Raw genomic sequence first — 23589 nt, 5'->3', positions numbered from 1 at the left:
GGTGGTTGCAGTGGACGATTCAGAGAGAAGACAAGACAGAGTTCTGATGCCCGACCAACTATCCTGGGTGTGAGGGTGAATCGTTCTCAGCACCAAGCCAATTTAGAGAGGTTGCACACAGCTTCCCCAGCAGCGAAATCCAGGTCTGAAGCAAATTGCTGGGTGGCGTGTTCTAGGCCCGGAGTGATTCCCCGCAGCGAGGCCTGGGTCCTACTGCAAAGGACAATACGCTCTTTGGACAATTTAAACACCAGCCCAAATGGACTGGAAAGCAGGGTGTCAAGAGTTGAGCGAGGTTGGATCACACTGGGTGCAAAGCCGATTTGGAGAGTCAAAGATGGCTTCTTTGGCAGCAAAATCTAGGCCCAGAATGATTCATTGCGGTGGGGCCCAGGTCCTAGTGCAAGTTTCGGCCAATTTAAACACTGGCCCAGATAGACTGGGGTCTCCTCTCTCCACAATGCTAAGTCTATGAGACTCTGGCTGCTGCGTTTCATGTCTGCAAACTTTGCATCCATTTGCCCCACGAATATGATAAAGGTGAACTGAATATCGAATCTTTGAGCCTACACCGGGATGCTCCAGGGATTTGGATCTAAGTGCTCAGTTTGGTTTGGAATGCAGCTGCTGTCGTTGCCCGCTTCTGTCGTTTGCATGAGTTGTTTCCTTTTCTCTGTGGGCACTGGGGGTTGGTCTTTTTTATAATTGGTTTCTTTCAGGTTCCTTGCTTTGCATACAAATCTCAAGGTTGTATAATTTATAAATCCTTTGATAAAAATACACTTTGAATCTTGCTAATTTTATAGAGTGCTGATGCATTTGCCAGAAGAGAATTAGGAAGAAATACAGGAGTAAGTCAAATAGTCCCAATGGACTCCCCAACTCTTCGATAAGATTATGGTTGATCTTAACTTGGGCCTTTCCACTTTCCTGCCCATTTCCAGTAATTCTGCTCCCTGCTGTGTTCCAAAAATCCACCAGATTGATCATCAAACATCAAAAGGTAGTTCACAGAGGTCACAAACAAAAAAAAGATTAAGTTTTATTTCTGTTCCTCCCAGGTTTCCTGTTGGCCAACATTCTCCTCACTATTTTGGAAACAAATTTAACGACACAAAAATAGGCTTGTTTCAGCAAGTTTTAGTTTTATGCTTCTCTTTTGTCAAAAGTGGTGCAAACAAAAATAGCAGAAAGAACAAAAGAGAAATAAACATTTTCTTTTTTACAGAACGTCAGTACTGTGGAGCTGGCTGCTGGAGATATTAAAGCCAAGTAGATGGGTGGCACTGCGATTAAATGGATAATTCAATCTGTAATGTCTTCATTCAGTAGAATTTTTTTTAATATATCTAATTAAATGTTGCAGTTACCTCATTTCTTAGAAGATGTAGGCATATCAAAGAAGAGGTCAGTTATTGTTTATTTTGCTTGCTCATTCTTGACTAACCCCTCTTCCCATCAAACATAACTTCTCAGGCAATGTTCAACAATTACTTCAGAGAATATTGTCAGAAAAAGTAACAATTCCAGTAAAATGTCTCTGTCACACCCTGAAAGTGGACGTGTGGATATAGTCACAGGGCAGAAAGGTGACTGTTTTCACGCTAGATTTCTGAACACAATGCACAGCTCCTGTTGAAGGAATATTCAAGAGGGAGACAGAGGTTGCAGAGGTTGGAATCTGGAGTGTTACGCCTGTGCCCCCTCCTTTTTGAGAATCGCAAGATCGCTATTAATTCAGGTCAGGAGACCCAGGAAATGAGAGAGAGACGTTTGGAATGTTTGGCCCCTCGGCGATACAAAGCTACGGGAAACGGCCATTGTCTCTTGGAGACGGAATTGTGTATTGAGTACTGTGCTTCATGGAAGCCCTCAGGCAAAGTGGGCTGGTTGGGGGATGGCATCATTCCACCCTGATTGACATCTGAGACCCCGTGAGTGGGGATAAAAGAGGGTCTGTGGGAACAGCCCCTCAGACGCACCAGAAGAAACGCTAGAAATCCTGTAACAGCATAATAGCGAAAGCCGGTGGAAAGCCACGTGCGTCCTTTTCCATTTGCCTCAGAAGAACGGCTTTAGCTAACAACAAAGGAGAAATCAGCCCCCAACGACTCTCGAAGGATTGACATCATAAAAGGAATGGGCAAGTTTTAATCCCTCTCTCTCTCCAACCAAAAGCTGCAGTTTGAATGAACTTGAGTGACTTTTATATTTCCGTCGGACAATACATTATCCCCTAGACAACGATAGAGTTATTTCTTATTGATTATTATTATACGCACGCTTTTAGATTTAGTATTGACGACGTATATTATCTGTATGGTTGCATTGATATTATTTTTGTGCATTTTTATCAATAAATACTGTTAAAAATAGTACCATCAGACTTCAACGGACCTCTCTATCTTTGCTGGTAAGTGACCCAGTTACGGGGTACGTAACAGGAGAAACACCCAAAGCACTGGCGGAGCTCAGTGTGTCAGTCAGCATCTAAGGTGGGAAGTGGTCAGTTGGTGTTTCGGGCTGCCCCCTTCATCTGGACATCTGGAGAGGAACAGTCAAAACAACAATTGGTGAGAACTTTCTTCCAATATGTTGCTACAAATAATGAGGACGATGTGAAAAAATACACACACTCTATTTACAACTGCAGCCTTTTAGGCAAAATGGAAAGTGGGGGCTGACCGTGATGGCAATGGGATGCACGCAGGAGCTATATAATGCGGGGTAAGTCCCTTGTAGTGATGTGAGTGGAGGTGAGAAGAGTGAAAGAGAAGGTGAGACTTAACTGAAATTTCCAGAAATAAAAAAATTCCACAATCGCTTCACGTCACCTCAAACAACTTCTTTCTTTCAGAATCTAGCATTTTCACATATCCTAACAGCCCTCAGATTTTCCTTTCATGACATAATAGTGGGAAGAGACATCATTGTCATATATTATTCAGCAGTGCCCGCATGAGCAAATGAGAAATTAAGTGAAGACAAATCGATAATGGTTGATCATGGAGAAGGAGTACAGGGATAGGAGAATGTAGTCACCCCTGTTACCAGAGAAGCATAAGACCACAAGATATAGGAGCAGGATTAGGCCATTTGGCCAATCAAGTCTGTTCCTCTATTTTATCATGCTGTCTAAAGAAATTCCTCCTCTCCATCCCAAAAGACCTGTCCTTCTATTTTGAGGAGTGTCCTCTGGTTTCTGATTCTCCCATCACAGGAAACATCCTCTCCACATCCACTCTATCAAGGCATTTCACCATACAATAGGTTTCAATGAGGTCACCCCTCATTCTTCTGAATTTTAGTGAATACAGGCCCAGAGCCATCAAACACTCTTCATATGACAAGCCATTCAATCCTGAAATCACTTTTGTGAACCTCTTTGAACCCTCTCCAGTTTCAGCACATCCTTTCTAAGATAAGGGGCCCAAAACTGCTCACAGTACTCCAAGTGAGGCCTCACCAGGGCTTTAGGCAATCTCAACATTACATCCTCATTTTTTATATTCTAGTCCTCTTAAAATTAATGATAACATCACGTTTGCCTTCCTCACCACAGACTCAACCTGAAAATTAGTATTTAGGGAATCCTGCACAAGCATTCCCACATCCCTTTGTGCCTCAGATTTTTGTATTTTCTCTCCATTCAGAAAACAGTCAACCCTTTCATTTGTTCTTCCAAAGTGCATGACCATACGCTTCCCACACTGTATTCCATTTGCCACTGCTTTGCCCATTCTCCTAATCCTAAATCCTTCTGTAGCCTTCTGCCCCGCAAAACTACCTGCCCCTCCATCTACCTTCCTATCATCTGCAAACTTTGCAACAAAGCCAACAATTCCATCATCCAAATCATTGGTATATATATATAGCTAGAGTGCCTAAGACTTTTGCACATTGTATTTGTCAACGTGGAGCAGATAACAAGTTAGTAAATCCGGCGGGAGCAAAGGATGTTGGGAATGGCGAGGGTGGAGCACCGTGGGAGGTGTGTGAGACAAGTGGCAGAGTAGGAGTGCCTGGGGTGGGGAGTGGCTTGTGTGCAGACACACCCAGCCCTGAGACACCAGGCAAGGTCATTTGATTCCAAAAACTGTTTTATGGATTATTACAGAATGTCTCTGGTGCTTCCTGCTCCCTCCCCCTTCCCTTCCCCTTCTCCAACCATGATTCCCCTCTCCCTGCCCCCTTCCCTCTGTCAGTCCATAATAGAGACCCATATCAGAGTCAGGTTTATAATCACTCACATATGTCATGAAATTGGGTTTTTTTTTGTGTGGCTGCAGTACAGTGCAACATTTAAAATTACCATAAGTCCTAGGCACCCTCATATATGTGCCTAACACTTTTGCACAGTACTGTCTGAGGAAGCCCGATTCTCTCGATTCACTGTCAGTGACAAAGGGCATGAATGTCTCTGACTTGGTCCAATTAGTCTGGCAAGAAAGTGAATGATGGATTGAAGCAATTCAAAGGAGTTACAGATTCAACATACAACGTTTGTATATCTAGGAGGTAAGTTTCATCCTGGGAATAAAAGGGTTAACATATGAGGAGTGTTTGTCCACTCTGGGCCTGTACCTGCAGAAGCTCAAAAGAATGAGGTGGGGGCATGGGCTCTAATTGAAACCTGTTGAATATTGAAAGGCCTGGATAGAGTGGATGTTTCCGATGACGACCAGATCCTAGGACTAGAGGGCTCAGCTTCAGAAGACAAGGACATCCCTTTAGAATAGAGATGAGGAGGAACTTTTTTAGCCAGAGAATGGTGAATCTGTGGGATCAATTGCCACAGATGACTGTGGAGGCCAGACCATTGGGTATATTTAAAACAGAGATTGATAGGTTCTTGATTAGTCAGAGTATCAAAGGTTATGGGGAGAAAGCAGGAGAACGGGGTTAAGAGGGATAATAAGTCAGCCATACTGGAATGGAAGAGCACATTCAAGGGGCTGAATGGCTTAATTCGACTCCTGTATCTCATGGTTTTATAGTCTTATAGTGACATTAATGAGGCTCTGAAATGAAAGGGGATTATAGATTGGATTCTTGTAAATATCCACTATAGCAAAAATGACCTTCTAATCTTTAAAATAAGATTAATGGTGACAAGATAGAAAACCATCTTCATTGAGCAACTCATAAGAGGTTAAGCACAGGCTCCAGCAAAAATAAATTAAATTGATAGAGCTGTAGAGGAATAATATTGGTGATGGAAGAAGGTATATGGAAGTAACAACAGTGTAAGACATTTCTTTTTGACATTGGGCGGAGACATGGAGAAAATCCAAAATCCTTATTAAAAAGGAATGATCATTGTGAAGCTCCTATGGTGCTTAGATGGTGGAGGCCAAGTCGCTGTGTATATTTAAAGTGGAGATTGATTAATTCTAGATTAGTAACAGTGTTAAAGATCACGGGGAGAAGGCAGGAGAATGGGGTTGAAATCAGACACAATCAAATGGTGAAGCAGACTCAATGAGCTGGATGGCCTTAATCTGTTCCTATGTCTTGTGATCTTATTTATGTGCCTAATGTAGATCACAATATTTATATTAAATATGTGCCTAATTTAGATCACAATAAGATAGTGGTACTAAGTGTTCAATTTGCAAATGTAGCCCCCACAAGATATTAAATACCCGGGTACTTTAGAGACTTGGGTCTGACTCGCAGTGTATTTTGAAGAGTCTGCTGTTATTTACTTCCACTCTACACTGCTGTTGAACTGTCTTCCTTACTTGCAAGAACATTTTTCCTTGCACCTCAACCAGCTATGTAAATCGTCTCAAAATACAAGTCTATTCTGTGTTGAAGAGCTGACAATATCTGAGTAAACTGAGTTCAATAGGAATCTTGGAAGTAAACACTCAGGGTGCTTTGCATTTTTAGCACTGCAGATCTCAGAAGCAGGCCATATTTGTACAGAATTGCAGCGGTTTATTATTCTGAAAGTAACTGCATCAGCAGGTATTTTCTGCAAATAATATTTGAGCAAACAGCTGTGGCAGTTGTAATGAAAGTGGAAAAGGTAGAAATATAATTTAACTGCCATAATTTACCTGGTGTGCGGAGGTGCAAATATGCCTACGCGTACTAAATGGCAAAAGCATCACCATGGTAACTATAAATCTTTGACATTTAAGCAAGTGCTGGTGATAAGATACATGACAGACTTGTGCCCATTTTGCAGTGGAGTTACATTTTTGAGTCGTTTTTTTTCTGACTTGATTGATATTTGCATTGGCTTCATTCCACTTTGCAAAGTTCTATTCCAAATCTTTATTTCTATTACAGAGACAGATTTAAAAGACAAAGATATAATTTGCCTTTAGAAGATTCAGTTAATGCTGTTAAATTTAGGTGTGATTAAATAAGCATGAGTGCTCCATGGAAGTCTCATTCCACTATGATGTACGTGATGCTGTTATATCAGACCTGGGCTTTGACAATTAATTTTATTCGACATATTCCATCCTGTTCCTCCCAAGTTCCATCTGATCAAAATGCAGAAAATCAGATCTAAAGCTTGTCTGGAAAGAAAAGAAGTGTGAAAATTCAGCCCACTCTATATATTGTACAATCTTTTCTCAATGAATGAACCTTGCATCCGCTGAAGGCTATTTTCCTTTTTAGGTGAAAGACTTAGCCACACATAAAGTCAGGGCCACTTTATTAGGTACTTACTGTACCTCCTGTACCTAGCAAAATGGCTGCTGAGTATATGTTCGGGGTCTTCTGCTGCTGTTGCCCGTCCATTTCAAGGATCAACATGTGGTATATTCAGAGATGCTCTTCTGCACACCATTGTTGTAAAGTGTGGGTCCTTTACAGTCCTTTGTAGGTCCCTTACAGTCAGAAACAGGTGAATTGATCATAGGGAACAAAGACATGGCAGACCAATTGAATAACTACTTTGGTTCTATCTTTACTAAGGAGGACATAAATAATCTTCCGGAAATAGTAAGGGGCCGAGGGTCTAGTGAGATGGAGGAACTGAGGGAAATACATGTTAGGAGAGAAGTGGTGTTAGGTAAATTGAAGGGATTAAAGGCAGATAAATCCCCAGGGCCAGATGGTCTGCATCCCAGAGTGCTTAAGGAAGTAGCCCAAGAAATAGTGGATGCATTAGTGATCCACTATTTTTCAAAACTCCTTAGATTCTGGATTAGTTCCTGAGGATTGGAGGGTGGCTAATGTAACCCCACTTTTTAAAAAAGGAGGGAGAGAGAAACCGGGGAATTATAGACCGGTTAGTCTGACATCGGTGGTGGGGAAAATGCTAGAGTCGGTTATCAAAGATGTGATAACAGCACATTTGGAAAGAGGTGAAATCATCGGACAAAGTCAGCATGGATTTGTGAAAGGAAAATCATGTCTGACGAATCTTATAGAATTTTTTGAAGATGTAACTAGTAGAGTGGATAGGGGAGAGCCAGTGGATGTGGTATATTTAGATTTTCAAAAGGCTTTTGACAAGGTCCCACACAGGAGATTAGTGTGCAAACTTAAAGCACACGGTATTGGGGGTATGGTATTGATGTGGATAGAGAATTGGTTGGCAGACAGGAAGCAAAGAGTGGGAGTAAACGGGACCTTTTCAGAATGGCAGGCAGTGACTAGTGGGGTACCGCAAAGTTCAGTGCTGGGACCCCAGTTGTTTACAATATATATTCATGATTTAGACGAGGGAATTAAATGCAGCATCTCCAAGTTTGCGGATGACACGAAGCTGGGCGGCGGTGTTAGCTGTGAGGAGGATGCTAAAGAGGATGCAGGGTGACTTGGATAGGTTAGGTGAGTGGGCAAATTCATGGCAGATGCAATTTCATGTGGATAAATTTGAGGTTATCCACTTTGGTTGCAAGAACAGGAAAACAGATTATTATCTGAACGGTGGCCGATTAGGAAAAGGGGAGATGCAACGAGACCTGGGTGTCATTGTACACCAGTCATTGAAGGTGGGCATGCAGGTACAGCAGGCGGTGAAAAAGGCAAATGGTATGTTGGCATTCATAGCAAAAGGATTTGAGTACAGGAGCAGGGAGGTTCTACTGCAGTTGTACAAGGCCTTGGTGAGACCGCACCTAGAATATTGTGTGCAGTTTTGGTCCCCTAATCTGAGGAAAGACATTCTTGCCATAGAGGGAGTACAGAGAAGGTTCACCAGATTGATTCCTGGGATGGCAGGACTTTCATATGAAGAAAGACTGGATCGACTAGGCTTATACTGACTGGAATTTAGAAGATAGAGGGGGGATCTTATTGAAACGTATAAAATTCTAAAGGGATTGGACAGGCTAGATGCAGGAAGATTGTTTCTGATGTTGGGGAAGTCCAGAACGAGGGGTCACAGTTTAAGGATAAAGGGGAAGCCTTTTAGGACTGAGATGAGGAAAAACTTCTTCACACAGAGAGTGGTGAATCTGTGGAATTCTCTGCCACAGGGAACAGTTGAGGCCAGTTCATTGGCTATATTTAAGAGGAAGTTAGATATGGCCCTTGTGGCTAAAAGGATCAGGGGGTATGGAGAGAAAGCAGGTACAGGGTTCTGAGTTGGATGATCAGCCATGATCATACTGAATGGTGGTGCAGGCTCGAAGGGCCGAATGGCCTACTCCTGCACCTATTTTCTATGTTTCTATGTTTCTATTCAGTAATCTGGTCACAGACAGGAAGAAGTTATTTCAGAATTGTTAGGCGTGGGTCTCCGGGTCCTGTACCTCCTTGCTGATGGTAATAACGAGAAGGGGGATTGTCTCAGATGGTGAGGGAATTTAACAACAGATTTAACAACTGATTTCTTGAGGCATATATGACCACATCTTCTTCAGATACATATATTGCCATGTGAATCATATAGATATCTGCATTCATATCCTTCCTACAATGGTTCAAGTGTGAAGTGGTTCATTTTGGTAGGTCAAATATGATGGCAGAATATTGTATTAATGGCAAGGCTCTTGGTAGTGTGGAGGATCAGAGGGATCTTGGGGTCCAAGTCCATAGGACACTCAAAGCAGCTGCGCAGGTTGACACAACACACACATAATGCTGGTAGAACGCAGCAGGCCAGGCAGCATCTATAAGGAGAAGCACTGTTGACGTTTTGGGCCAAGACCCTTCGTCAGGACTGTGGTGTGACTGTGGTTAAGAAGGTGTACCGTGTATTGGCTTTCATCAATAGTGGAATTGAATTTAAGAACCGAGAGATAATGCTGCAGCTATATAGGACCCTGGTCAGACCCCACTTGGAGTACTGTGCTCAGTTCTGGTCGCCTCACTACAGGAAGGATGTGAAAACCATAGAAAGGGTGCAGAGGAGATTTACAAGGATGTTGCCTGGATTGGGGAGCATGCCTTATGACAACAAGTTAAGTGAACTCGGCCTTTTGAACTCGAAGGGCCAAATGGCCTTCTCCTGCACCTATTTTCTATGTTTCTATGTAGTTATTTGAGTTACTATTGCCTTCCTGTCAGCTTGAACTAGTCTGGCCATTCTCTTCTGACCTTTATAATTAACAAGGCATTTTTAGCCACAGAACTGCTGCTCACTAGATTTTTTTTGTTTTTTGCCCAATTCTCTGTAAACTCTAGAGATTGCTGTGTGTGAAAATTTCAAAGATCAGCAGTTTTTGAGATACTCAAACCACCCCTTCTGGCAGAAACAATCAGCCCATGGACAAAGTCATTTCGATCATATTTCTTCTCCATTCTGATGTTTGGTCTGAACAACAACTGAACTTTTTGACCACGTCTGTATGCCTTCGTGTGTTGAGGTGCATGATGTTTGGCATGAGTCCCCAAATCATAAGAACTTTCTACAGGGACACGATTGAGAGCATCCTGACTGGCTGCATCACTGCCTGGTATGGGAACTGCGCCTCCCTCAATCGCCGGACTCTGCAGAGAGTGTTGTGGACAGCCCAGCGCATCTGTAGATGTGAACTTCCCACTGTTCAGGATACTTACAGAGACAGGTGCATAAAAAGGGCCCGAAGGATCATTGAGGACCCGAGTCACCCCAACCACAAACTGTTCCAGCTGCCACCATCTGGGAAACGGTACCATACCATAAAAGCCTGGACCAACAGGCTCCAGGACAGCTTCTTCCACCAAGCCATCAGACTGATTAATTCACACTGATGCACTATATTGCTATATTGACTGTCCTGTTGTACATACTATTTAATACAAATTACTATAAATTGCACATTGCACATTTAGACGAAGACATAATGTAAAGATTTTTACTTCACATGTATGTGAAGGATGTAAGAAATAAAGTAAATTCAGTTCAATTCAATTGCTGCCACATGATTGGCTGATTAGATATTTGTATTTGCAAGCAAGTGTACAGGTGAACCCAATAAAGTGGTTATTGAGTGTATATTGTACAGCCTCTTCTCAATGAATGAAATTTGCATCCCCCACACACTGCTTTTCTTCTTAGGATAAAAAAAATTAGCCATACATATTTATCAGCAAGAGCTTCTGAAATTCCTTAGGGTTCCACTGGAGCCAGCTTTGAATCAAAGCAGCCCTCTCCCAACAACAGAGACCTAATTACTATGTGTCAGCAACATTTGCAGTTTCTTTATTATCTTGTGAATGGCAGAACTTCCTTTCCTTTCTTCTTACTCTGTGGTTCCAAAGGGCATTAACATTGGTGACGATGGAAAAACAAATAAATGAAAATGCTCCATTTATTTCAAAAATCGTACAATAAGTACTAGAGAGCATGCACTTAGAACAAGAGCAGGTAAGTTCAAAGGAGAAAAGGAAATGTACAGGGCAAGGTTTTTTCACACATAGGATGGTGGGTGCCCAACATGCACTGCCAGGGGTATTAGTGGAGACAAATACAATAAAGACATTTAAGAGGTTCTCAGATAGCACTTGAATGTGTAGAGGATGAAGTGATACGAACATTGTGTTGGCAGAAGGGAGTAGTTTAGTTAGGCACTTAATTAAATTATTTTGGCAGAACATTATGGGCCATAGGGCCTGTTCCTATGTGGTATTGTTCTATGCTCTGTGGTAGTTAGAAATTGTTAAAAATCACACAGTCTGCATTTGACTTCACTGATGTTGAGGAGAACATATTGCACTACCAAATGCACAGAAATTGATCAGAAAAAGTGCAAATGATCTACTGCCTCACCTGGGAAAGTGAAAGAAGGGTTGTTGTAAATACTGCCTTGCTTGGATGAGTGCCAGGAAATGGTTGGCCGGTAGTATATGATTGATGCACCATCAATAACTCTCGGAGACGTGAGGCGAGATATGGGCTTTTATTGGCTGGAAGAAAGAACAAGTGGCAAGTGTCCACCACACAACATCCTGGAGACTGAGGCCGGGGCTGTGTCTCCAATCGCCTTTATACCGGGGTCCGTGGCAGAAGCCACAGGAGCAATCAGCGGGGGGGGGGGGGGGGGGGGGGCTTGTCCAGACAGGTATATGTAGTTCACCACAATGATAAAGATAAAATAGGCCAAAGTCAGCATAGCTTCCTTAAAGGGTATTCTTGCCTGACAAAACTGTTGGAATTCTTTGAGAAAATAACAGGCAAGATAGACAAAGGAGAGTCAGTGGATTTTGTTTACTTGGAATTTCAGAAAACCTTTGAAAAGGTGCAGTACATTAGGCTGCTTAAAAAGATAGTGCCCATGGTATTTCAGAAAGCTTGGATAGAAGATTGGCTGACTGGCAGGATGCTGAGTGGGAATAAGGGTGGCTTTTCAGATTGGCTGCCAGCGATTAGTGGTCATGGTTAGGACCGCTTCTTTTTATGTTGTATGTCAACAATTTGGATGATGAAATTAATGGCTTTGTGGACAAGTTTGCAAATGATACGAAGATAGGTGGAGGGCAGGTAGTGTTGAGGAAGCAGGGAGACTGCAGAAGGACTTAGACGATTAGGAGAATGGGCAAAGTAGTGGCAGATGGAATACAGTGTCGGGAAGTGCACTTCAGTAGAAGAAGTACAGGCATAAACTATTTTCTGAACAGGGAGAAATTCAAAAATCTAAGATGCAAAGGGACTTGGGAGTCATCTAAAGGTTAATTTGCAGGTCAAATTGCTGGTGAGGAAGATGAATGCAATGTTAGCCCTCATTCTATTTCCCAGTTGGCAGGCTTCAGAACATCTTGGCTTGAGTCCTCAGCGTTCTTAAGTGGAAGGGTGAACAGCCAAAGACTGTGGTCCAGTTAGGTACCAATGGCATAAGTAGGAAGAGTGGCGAGCTTCTGCAAATTGAGTTCAGGGAGTTAGGTGTGAATCCATGCAGGACCTCCAGGGTTGCAATCTCAGGATTGCTACCCATGCCACATGCTAACGAGGCCAAAAATAGAAAGATTATACAGTTTAATACTTGGCAAAGGAGTTGGTATAGGAGGGAGGGCATAAGATTTTTGAATCATTGGGCTCCCTTCCAGGGACAGTGGGACCTATACAGAAGAAATAGTTTGCACCTGAACTGCAGGAAGGTTTGCATGGGGGTGGGGATTTAACATAGATTTGCAATGGGAAGGGAACCAGAGTGCAAGGACAGATAGTGGAGAGGTTGTGGAGACAGATGTTGTTCAGACCTCAGACAATGTCAGGAATTGAAAGGGTGAGCATGGTACAACTAGTGTCCTGAGCTACATATATGATCTGCAAGAAGTAAAAGCAGATGAGCTCAGGACATGGATCAACACATGGAATTATGATATTGTAGCCATTAGTGAGACTTGGTTGCAGGAGGGGCAGGACTGGCAGCTCAGTGTTCCAGCGCTCTGTTGTTTTAGACACCACAGAGCAGGAGAGATTAAAGGAGGAGGGGTAGTGTTAAGGGGAAGTATCACAGCAGTGCTCACTCAGGACAGACCAGAGAACTCATCTAGTGAGGCATTATGGGTGGAACTGAGAAAGAGAAAGGTATGACCATGTTAATGGGGCTATATTACAGGCCACCCAACAGTCTGAAGAATATAGAGGAACACATTGGTAGAGAGATCGCAGACCATTGCAAGAAACATAAGGTTGTTATAGCAGGTGATTTTAGCTTTCCACATATTGACTGGGACTCCCAAACTGTAAAAGGATCAGATGGGACAGCTTGTCAAATATGTTCAGGGAAGTTTTCTTAATCAGAACGTAGGAGTTCCAATGAAAGAGTGTGTGATACTTGATCTCCCATTAGGGAACGAGACAGGCCAGGTGACAGAAGTTTGTAAAGGGGTACACTTAGTTTCAAGGTAAATATAGTTAAATATAGGTCTGGTCCACTGATTCAGATTCTAAACAGGACAATTTTAATGGTATCATAAAGGATCTGGAAAGTGTGGATTGGGACAGGCTGTTTTCTGGCAAGTGCACTTGTTAAATGGGAAGCCTTCAGAAACAAAATTTTGAGAGCACAAAGTTTGTATGTGCCAGTCAGAATAAAAGGAAAAGATAACAAGTGTAGGGAGCCTTGGTTTTTGAGAGATACTGAGGCCCTGGTCAAGGAAAAAAAAAAAGGTGTATAGCAGATGTAGGCAAGTGGGAGCAAATGAGGTGTTTATGGAGTATAAGAAATGCAAGAGAACACTTAAGAAATAAATCCGGAGGGCTAAAAGAAGACAGAGGTTGCGCGAGCAGACAAGGAGAAGAAGAATCCCAAGGGATTCTACAGATATCTTAAGAGCAAACGGATTGCAAACGGCAAAATTGCAAGGGGCAAAGCAGAAGATCAAGATGTTAATCCATGTGTGGAACCAAAAGAGATGAAAGAGATCTTCTTTGCATCTATATTTACTCAGGAGATGGGCACAGAGACTATAGAAGTGAGGCAAAGCAGCATGACCCTGCACTGATTACAGAGGAGGAGGTGTTATCTGTCTTGAGGCAAATTAGGGTGGATAATCACTAGGGCCTGATAAGGTGTTCCATGGGAGACAAGTGCAGAAATTACAGGGGCCCTAGTAGTGATATTTAAATTGTTCTTAGTGACAGGTGAGATACTGGAGGATTGGTAGATAGTTAAATTTGTTTTGCTGTTTAAGAAAGGCTCTAAAAGTAAACCATGAACTTATAGGCCAATGAGCCTGACATCAGTGGGAAAGTTATTGGATGGTATTGTAAGGGATCAGATATATGAATATTTGGATAGACATGGTCTGATTAGGGATAGTCACTATAGCTTTGTGGTAGGTCATGCCAAACCAAACTTATAGAGTTTTTCAAGGAAGTTATCGGAAAGTCGATCAAATCAAGGCAGTGGATGTTTTCTACATGGACTTTAGTAAAACACTTGACAAGATCCCAAAGGGAGGTTGGACAAGAAGGTTCAGTCACTCAGCATTCAGGATGAGGTAGTAAAATGGATTAGACATTGGCTTTGTGGGAGAAGCCAGAGAGTGGTACGAGATGGTTGTCTCTCTGAATGGAGTCCCGTGGCTAGTGGAGCCCACAAGAGACTGGTGCTGGGTTGGGTTGTTTGTCATCTACATCAATAATCTGGATGATAATGTTGTTAACTCTATCAGTAAATTTGCAGATGGCACCAAGGTTGGGGTGTAGCAGACAGCAAGAAGAACTATCAGAACTTGCAGCAGGATCTGGACCAGCTGGAAAAACGGGTTGAAAAATGGCAGATGGAACTTAATGCAGACAAATGCAAAATGATGCACTTTGGTAGAACTAAGACAGATCTTACATAGTGAACAGTAGAGCACTGAAGAGTACAGTGAATCAAAGGGATCTGGAAATACAGGTCCATGATTCATTGGAAGTGGTGTTCCAGGTAGATAGGGTCGTAAAGAACACTGTTGGCCAGTGCAGGTCAATGGGAATAAGAGGTTTAAATGGTTCGACGTGGACTAGATTATCCAAACTGGCTGTTTCCGTGCTGAAGTTTTCTATGACTCTATGACTTTATATCATGGCGACTAGAATATAAAGAGGCCACACCGGGAGCACCGAACACAGTATATGATCCCCAACAGACTCACGGGTGAAGTGTTGCCTCACCAGGAAGGACTGTTTGGTACCCTGAATGGTAGTGAGGGGAGGAGGTGTACCGATGTAGTACTTGTTCCACTTGCAAGGATAATTGCCAGGAGGGAGATCAGTAGGGGAGGGATGAATGGACTAGGGAGTTGTGTAGGAAGCAATCCCAGTGCTAAGCAGAAAGTGGGGGTTGGAGAAAAAGATGTGCTTGGTGGTGGGATCCTGTTGGTGGTGGCGGAAGTTTCGGAGAATTATGTACTGGACGCGGAGTACATAATTTCCAGTAATGCCTCCACCCACAACCTCCCCCCCCACCCCCATCATCTCCCATCTCAACCCTCTCTCATGTTATCTCCTTGCCCGCCCATCACCTCCATCCGGTGCTCCTCCACCCCCCACCCTTTCTTCTATCTACCACAGCCTTCTATCTCTTTCACCAATCAACTTCCTAGCTCTTTGCTTCATCCCTCCCCCTCTAAGTTTCACCTATCACCTGGTGTTTCTCTCTCCCCTCCCCCCACCTTTCAAATCTACTCCTCGGCTATTTTTCTCCAGTCACGCCGAAGGGTTTCAGCTGGGAATATTGACTGAATGTTTTTCCATGGATGCTGCCTGGCCTGCTGAGTTCCTCCAGCATTTTGAGTCTGTTGCTCGGATTTCCAGCATCTGCAGACTTTCTCTTGTTTAAGGAATGGTGGAGCAGACTTGATGGGCCATGTGGCCTAATTCTGCTCCTATTCTTATGGCCTTACTGCTGCCATTTTGGGCAAGACTACAAGGTCCTAAAGCCCAGCAGAACACAAGACATTGTGACCAGTGGGCCTTGACTGTGCAAAGGCAACCAGTGACCTTTCCTTATGACTAGAGGGTGCACGTGTCAATAAATGTTATTCTGACTCCGTGCTCACACCTTAATTCTGTTCGGTCTGATTGCACGTCGAAGGATAGAAACTGTCACTGAGAAATTCATCTCCTGTGGGTAGTGATTAACTTGCTGTGTTGTCACAGTTGTGTGGCATACTGAACCCCTGAAACTCTCATTGAAATCAACAGAATCACTTCCTGACCCAGATGAGAAAATATTAATGCCACTTAGCTGTGTGCATATTTCTAGGAATATTTATCCCATCTTAACATTCACAGGCTGGTAGCAATTTGTAGCAGGCCATCATCTGAATCTGCTCTATTCCTACTGTCATCCCTGCCCCTTGTGGTATTTTATCTCACACCTATTCTATACCAATTGTCTGTTTGCTTTCACTTCTCATAATGTTGAAGTAGTAAGTACATGGGAAAACACCAGTAAAAGTTGCACATTGTCCCTTATCATTACACAGAGGAGACTATGGAACTCTCCACCAGTATCAAATTGGGAACATCTTTACAAGGGGACTGCTGTAATTCAAAAAGCCAATGCATCACTACCATCTCGAGTGTGTTTGAGAATGGGAAAGGAAGCTGGCCTTGAAAATAACACCAGTATTCAGTTTAAGCTTCTGTGTTTTTTTTTGTTGTAGAATCTGTAACTGTATTTAGCACATTAACATTATGGTAGGGTGATTAATTCTTAAATGGTCACCCATGATTCGCCAATCATGAACTGAGCCTAGAAATCACACACAAAATGCTGGAGGAACTCAGCAGGCTGGGTAGCATCTACGGAAAAGAGTAAACAGTCGAAGTTTTAGGCCGAGACAATTCATCAAGACGGGAGAAAAAAGATGAGAGGTCAGAATAAGAAGGTGGGGTGGGGGGGGGTGGGGAAGGAAGAAATACAAGGTGGTAGGTAATAGGTGAAACTGGGAAAGGGGGCAGGGTGAAGTAAAGAGCTGGGAAGCTGATTGGTGAAAAAGGGGAAGGTCTGGAGAAGGGGGGATCTGATTGGAGAGGACAGAAGGCCATGGAAGAAGGGAAGGGGGAGGAGCACCAGAGGGAGGTGATGGGCAGGTGAGGAGATGAGGTGAGAGAGGGAAATGGGAATGGGGAATGGTGAAGGGAGGGGCCATTACCAGAAGTTCGAGAAATCGATGTTCATGCCATCAGGTTGGAGGTTACCCAGAGGGAATATAAAGTATTGCTCCTCCACCCTGAGTGTATCCTCATCACAGCAGTAGAGGAGGCCCTGGATAGATATATTGGAATAGGAATGGGAAGTAGAATTAAAATGGGTGGACACTGAGAGATCCTGTTTTTTCTGGCAGAAGGACAGTGGATGCTTAGCGAAGCGGAAGGGAAGCAGATGAACTTTCAAAAGACTGCATGTAATTTATGATTTCATACAGTATATTGGCAAAAGAGTTCATAAAGATTACTGTTCCTATTGCTCTAACTCCTTGTAATGTCCATGTTAAAAACTGGTAAGGATAATCTGGTCTGATGAGACATGGTGAGAGAGACCAATGAGTTATTTTATTTTTATTTACTTAGAGATACGGCATGGTAAATGGCCTTTCCCTTCTGTTTTCAGCTTGGTTTCCTCCCTACCATCCATCAGGGACATTTATCAGGGGCACTGCATACACAGGGGTCTTAATATTGTTAGGGTTCCCACCCATCCATCCAACATCCACTTTGACTTTCTGCCATCAGGCAGGAGACTCTGATGCATAAAAACAAGAACGGTCAGAATAAGAAACAACTTCTTTCCCCAGGCCTTTAAGCTTCTGAACTCCCGGCCACATCATATTCAAAGTATCACCGGTCAATCTGTTCCGTACCTTACAATATTTACTAATAACACATTTTAGTTTGTTACTTATGTATGATTGATCTGTAGATTTTATCCTTACCATCATAAGTTACCGTGTGGTATGTGTGTTATGTGGTTCGAAGAAACGTTGTCTTGTTTCCATACACATTATATACATGTATGTAGTTAAGTGACAATAACCTTCGCTCGACTTGACTTCTGGTCCAAGGAGCCCTCTCTACCCAATTACACCCAAGTGACTAATTAACCTACTAACCCATAGTGGGAGGAAATCAGAGCACCCAGATGACACCCGCACAGTCACAGGGAGAAAGTACAGACTCCTTACAGACAGCAGCAGGAATTGAACCCAGGTCGCTGGCACTTAGTAATAGCATTTCATTAAACACTATGTTACCATGCCACCCCTGAATTAGCTGAATCAGTATATGATTATATTAATGGAAAGAGATACAATCTGTTATCCAAATCTAAATGAGTTACCAAAGTTCAAACTACAGAACTTTTATTATCGAAGATTGTATACATTACGCAACCTTGAGATTCATCTCCCTACCGGCAACCACAAAGCAAAGAAATCCAAAAGAACCCATTGAAAAAGAGACCGCCAAACACACAATGTGCAGAGAGAGAAGGAAAAAAATATTGTGCAAACAATAAAAGTTAGCAAGTAACATTTAGATCATATATGTCAAACTCAAGGCCCGCGGAGGAATTATCTTTGGCCCGCGAGATAATATCTAATTACTATTAAAGCTGGCCCCAGTAATCGAAGCGCCTATGGCGTATGATATGGCTAATGCTGAGTTTATTCAGGTACCAGGTTTTCAGGGTTTTTAGTGTTTATTCAGCAGTCTTGCTCGGCAGTCTTCTTCATAAGAAACGGAATTTGTAAAGTGAAACACTTTGTAGTTATAGCAGAGACTGAGACACATGAGAGCAGGCTGAAAAAACGGAGGCAACGAAAGCTGCGTTCGCATGTGTCCGACTGATCCGGCCCGCATGAAGCTGCATTTTGCTCAATCCGGCCCGTGACCTAAAATGAGTTTGACACCCCTGATTTAGATGAAAAGTGAGCCCTCAGATACAAAGCCCAGAGCAGACAGCAGCCTCAGCTGTGTAGAGTTACCAGTGCAGAGGGAAGGAAACAGAACTCACTGGGAACGCAGGCAGCATCGGCGGAGAGTGAAAAACAGAGTTAGCCTGAAGAATCAGGCCTGAAGGAATGCCATTGCCCTGAAGGCTTCACCCTGATACTCTCACCACCTAACCTGCAGAGTATCGTCAAAATCTTGCTTTTTCACCTTTTGAAGTTCTTTGCTTTCATGTTGCTACAATGGGTGGGGATATCTTTACTTATTTATTTTTGTATTTTAGAATTGATCCCAAATTATCAATTGACATGAAACGGTCTGACTATCTCTTTCTGGCATTGAGGCTGTGGTGATGGGAGATGAAATTACCTATACTTAAATATTTTAAAAGGCCACCAAAACTAGAAAAGTAAGAAGCAAGCTTGAATTAAAAACTGAGAAGCCATTTTCCAGCTGAAAACAGGGTAATGGGGGTAGGGAAAAATGAAAAAAAAAACAAGACATGAAATTCATTTCTGAAAATAATTGATACAGTGATACAGCTTCAGTTTACAAACAAGTAGAATGGATTTTCTGAATTTTATGCAGCAATTTTTGATTGCAGTGCTGATAGGATTTCAGAAGGTCAATCTCACGCCCTTTAATTCTCTTCCTCTCCATGGTTACAAAGCTCTTGTCCACCAGAGGCCTCCCAACCACCTCGAACACACATTAGCAATCAGCTTGTGCTCCACTTCTCACAGAATATGCATGTGCTGAGGTTTTAATATTTATCAGAGCTGGCCAAGCCTCAGTAAAAAGGGAGTTGTCCAGAAACCTAATCCATAAAATTTAGTAAAGATCCAATTAAGATGCTGAATTACTTTGGCAAAATTTAATAAAATTCAATAAATGAACAAACTCCTACCTCATATTCAGAATAAGCCCGACGACTTCAGCTCATAGCACTGTGTTTGTTATCTTTTTCTACCAGTTACTTCCATAAATAAATTCCATGTTTGTTATTCAGGTCTCCTGAACATAAATTGGTTTTCCTGAGCCAAAATGGGTGGGCAGTCAACCTATTCTAGTGCTACAGCTTGGCTTAGTCAGATGCACAAGGAATAAGCTGACTTATATTCAAGTCAAGGACGTAAATACAGAGCCTTTGTGATCTAAGGAAATCCCACAAGAACTTTGTGGCCAATAAATTATTTTCCAAGCACAATCTCAATTACAACAAAAAAAATCAGAGCCAATTTGTTCATAGTGAAATCTCACAAACAGCAATGAAATGTTAGCAAGACCAAGGAATTATGCCTCAAACATCAGGACCTTGAACTGGAGTGAACTACCTTCAATCACCCAGCATGGAACTGATTCTACAACCAACGGACTCACTATCAAGGACATGTTATCAATATTTGTTATTTATCAGTATTATTTTTGTTTTTTTTTCTTTTTTTGTATTTGCATAATTTATTGTCCTTTGCACATTAGTTGTTTGTCCAAACACGCTGGGGGAACTCAGCAGGTCGGGCAGCATCCATGGAAACCAGCAGTCAACGTTTCAGGCACAGACCCTTCGTCAGGACTGAAGAGGGAGGGGGCAGGGGCCCTATAAAGAAGGTGGGGGGGAGGGGGGGAAGGAGAAGGCTGGTAGGTGCCAGGTGAAAAACCAATCAGAGGAAAGATCAAGGGGTGGGGGAGGGGAAGCAGGGAGGGGATAGGCAGCAAAGGTGAAGAAGGAATGTAAGGGGAAAGCACTAAGAGTAGTAGAAGAAGACAGAATCATGTGGGAGGTGATAGGCGGCTGGAAGAGGAGGCAGCGTGAAAGTGGGATGGGGGAAGGGAGAGGGAGGGAATTACCGGAAGTTGAAGAATTCAATGTTCATACCAAGGGGCTGGAGACTACCCAGACGGTATATGAGGTGTTGTTCCTCCAACCTGAGTTTGGCCTCATCATGGCAGTAGAGGAGGCCATGTAGGGACATATCCGAATGGAAATGTGAAGCAGAGTGGGTGGAAAACGGGAGATCCTTTATGATCTTTTTGACCACAGCATCTACAGTGTACTTCGTGTTTACTAGTTATTTGTCCATCTTCGTGTGCAGTTTTTCATCGATTCTTTTGTGTTTACTGTGAGTACTCGCAAGAAAATGAATCTCAGGTTGATATATGGTGACATACATGTACTTAGATAATAAATTTACTTTGAAATTTTGATTGTGGACATCAGGAAGGGGAAGTTGTGAGAACACACACCTGTCCTCAGTGAGGAAAGGCTGAGGACTTTCCTCAGCTGGAGGAAGGTTGAAAGGCTGAGCAGTTTCAAGATCCTGGCATCAACACCTCAGAAGATTTATCCTGGGCCCAACAAATTGATGCAATCACAATGAAGGTAATTGGACGATGCACAGGAGTCTGAAGGTCCACACTCTGTGATTCAGAAACAGCTTCTACCATTCCTTCATCAGATTTCTGAACAGTTTATGAACACTGCCTCATTATTCCTTTTTCCACTACTTAAATAATTTTGTAATTTTATTGTAATTTTATGTCTTTGCACTATGCTGCTGCTATAAAATAAAAATAATACTTTGGGTCATTAATGCTCTGATTCTGATTCTAATATTGCAATAAAGGCCTAAATAATCTGGTTTACTGATAAGGATTGTCATTAACCCTTTATTTGTATTCATTTTAATAGTGTTAATCCCAGTCATTTCTCCCAGTGTGTCGGATAAATTGCAGCTTTATTAGTTTAGATTTTAAAGAATGATGATCAGCTTTACTTGTCACATATAGATCAAAGCACACAGTGAAATATATCATTTTGCATCAATGACCAACACAGTCCAATGGTGTGCTGGAGGCAGCCCACAAGTGTTGTCTTACTTCCTGTGCCAATATCACATGACCACAATTTACTAACCCTAACCCAGAAATCTTTGGATTATGAAAGGAAACCGGACATCCAGAGGACACCCACATGATCAAATTCCTTAGAGACAGCAGCAGGAATTGAACCCCAATCTTACAGCTGACAATGTTGAGCATTGTACTAACCACTATGCTATGTACTGCCAATACGAATCTCTTAGATTCAAATAAACTTAAGATAAACTTAAAATCAAATATTATTTTTATGCCTGGAGCATTTTCCCTGTGATTACCACAAGATTACACCAGCATCACTGAGTGAATATTATATCAGTCTTATAATTAATACAATGTGGAAAATAAACACTACTGGATTGATAAAGACTTTCTCTAACTCCCCGTCTGTTCCACACACTAGGTTACTCTCCATACCAGGCTGAACCTAGGACTGGTGAAAAAAATGATAAAATAAAGATTACTTAAATAAAAATTTAAAGTTCCTCTGTGACCCATCTACGCAATCCAAATGAATCTAAGAGATTGCAATTTATAATTTACAATTCTTAATTCTTACAACTCCTGAAAATCTATTACATTGAATATTTAATCAGACATAAAATGTAAAGTTATTCCATGAATGAAGTGAAATTATAATATAAGAATATAAAAACATATTAGGAGCAGGAGTAGGCCTCTGAGCTTTTCAAGCCAGCCCCACTGTTGAAGTATGATCATGGCTGACCTCTCCCACCTTTCATCACCTCTTCTGTGCCAGTTCCCTATTGCCCTCAATTCATTTGCAGGCATCATAAACAACATTTTCTATACGTCCCAAACAAAGGAGATTCAGCAGAGGCTGGAATTCTTAAGCAACATGCACAAAATGCTAGTGAACACTGCAACTCAGGCAGCACCTATGGAGAGGAGTCAACAGTCAACGTTTCAGGCTAAGACCTGATGAAGGATCGTGGAGCAAAACATTGGCTGTTTACTCCCATCCATAGACTTTGCCTGACTTGCTGAGTTCCTCCAGCATTTTGTACATTTTCCTTACATCCCTTTTGTTTGCAAAATCCCCCATGAGCAAACCTCTCCTTGTTTTGGCAGCTCTGAGATCTCTGCACCTTGCCTGCATACCCCCAATTTTCTTCAGTCTTCCGGTGGTGACCATATCTTCAGTGACCAGTTCCTTGAGCTTTGGAAGGCACTCACCACCTACCCACTCTCTTTCCTCCTGTGAGACACCTTGAAACCTTCTTGTGTTACCAAGCCTTTGGTCACCCCTCTTCCTATGTCTTAGAGAAGCTGCAGTCAAGTTTTGCTGAATAATGCTGCTGTAATTTTCCTACATGAAAAGCGATCCATAAAAGGAAGTTGCTGTTTTTGAGAGTGACCGACAAAACTATTTCCTGTTGGCAGTGAGATAACCTTCTTTTGCAAATTAATTGCCTTAATTGGTTGGAATGATGAATAATGACAGCTGAAGCATATAAGAATTAGGCTGTTATAAAAATACATTTCATTGCCTCTCATTCCTCACCCAGGGATCAGATCATTCGGTTTCTATCACATTTTGCCTGCAGGATCGTGCAGAAGAATTCCAAGCATGTATTCCCCTTTAGGGATGTAATGCCTAGAATTCAGGACAACCCACATTAAATGGTAAAGCTCAATGGTCCCTTGTGGCCAATTACTTTGTGAAGCTAATATACCTGTGCTTTAATGCAGCTGAGCAAGAACAGCTTTCAGTAAAATCACACAATTTGAAAGATAGACAACTAAAATCAGAGGTTTCGAGTATTTGACCACGAGCACACGTGCATTCAATGCATACATATTTAAAATCTTATTTGGATAAAGTGTGAATAATTAAGATTTTTGGAGCACCGAGACCTATCCCACCATGAATCACATCTCAGGTTAGGAAAAGATTTGCCTTGCAG

General features: G+C 42.3%; 1 long non-coding RNA gene across 2 annotated transcripts in view; it reads right to left on the bottom strand.

The window, feature by feature from the left end:
* Nucleotides 1–23589, bottom strand: part of LOC140726954 (uncharacterized) — a 75256-nt gene that overhangs the window by 18850 nt on the left and 32817 nt on the right. The window lies entirely within an intron of this gene.

Source organism: Hemitrygon akajei, chromosome 4, assembly GCF_048418815.1.
Source record: "Hemitrygon akajei chromosome 4, sHemAka1.3, whole genome shotgun sequence".
Taxonomy (NCBI): Eukaryota; Metazoa; Chordata; class Chondrichthyes; order Myliobatiformes; family Dasyatidae; genus Hemitrygon; species Hemitrygon akajei.
The sequence above is the reverse complement of the archived record's forward strand: the minus strand, read 5'-3'. Positions and strand labels throughout refer to the sequence as shown.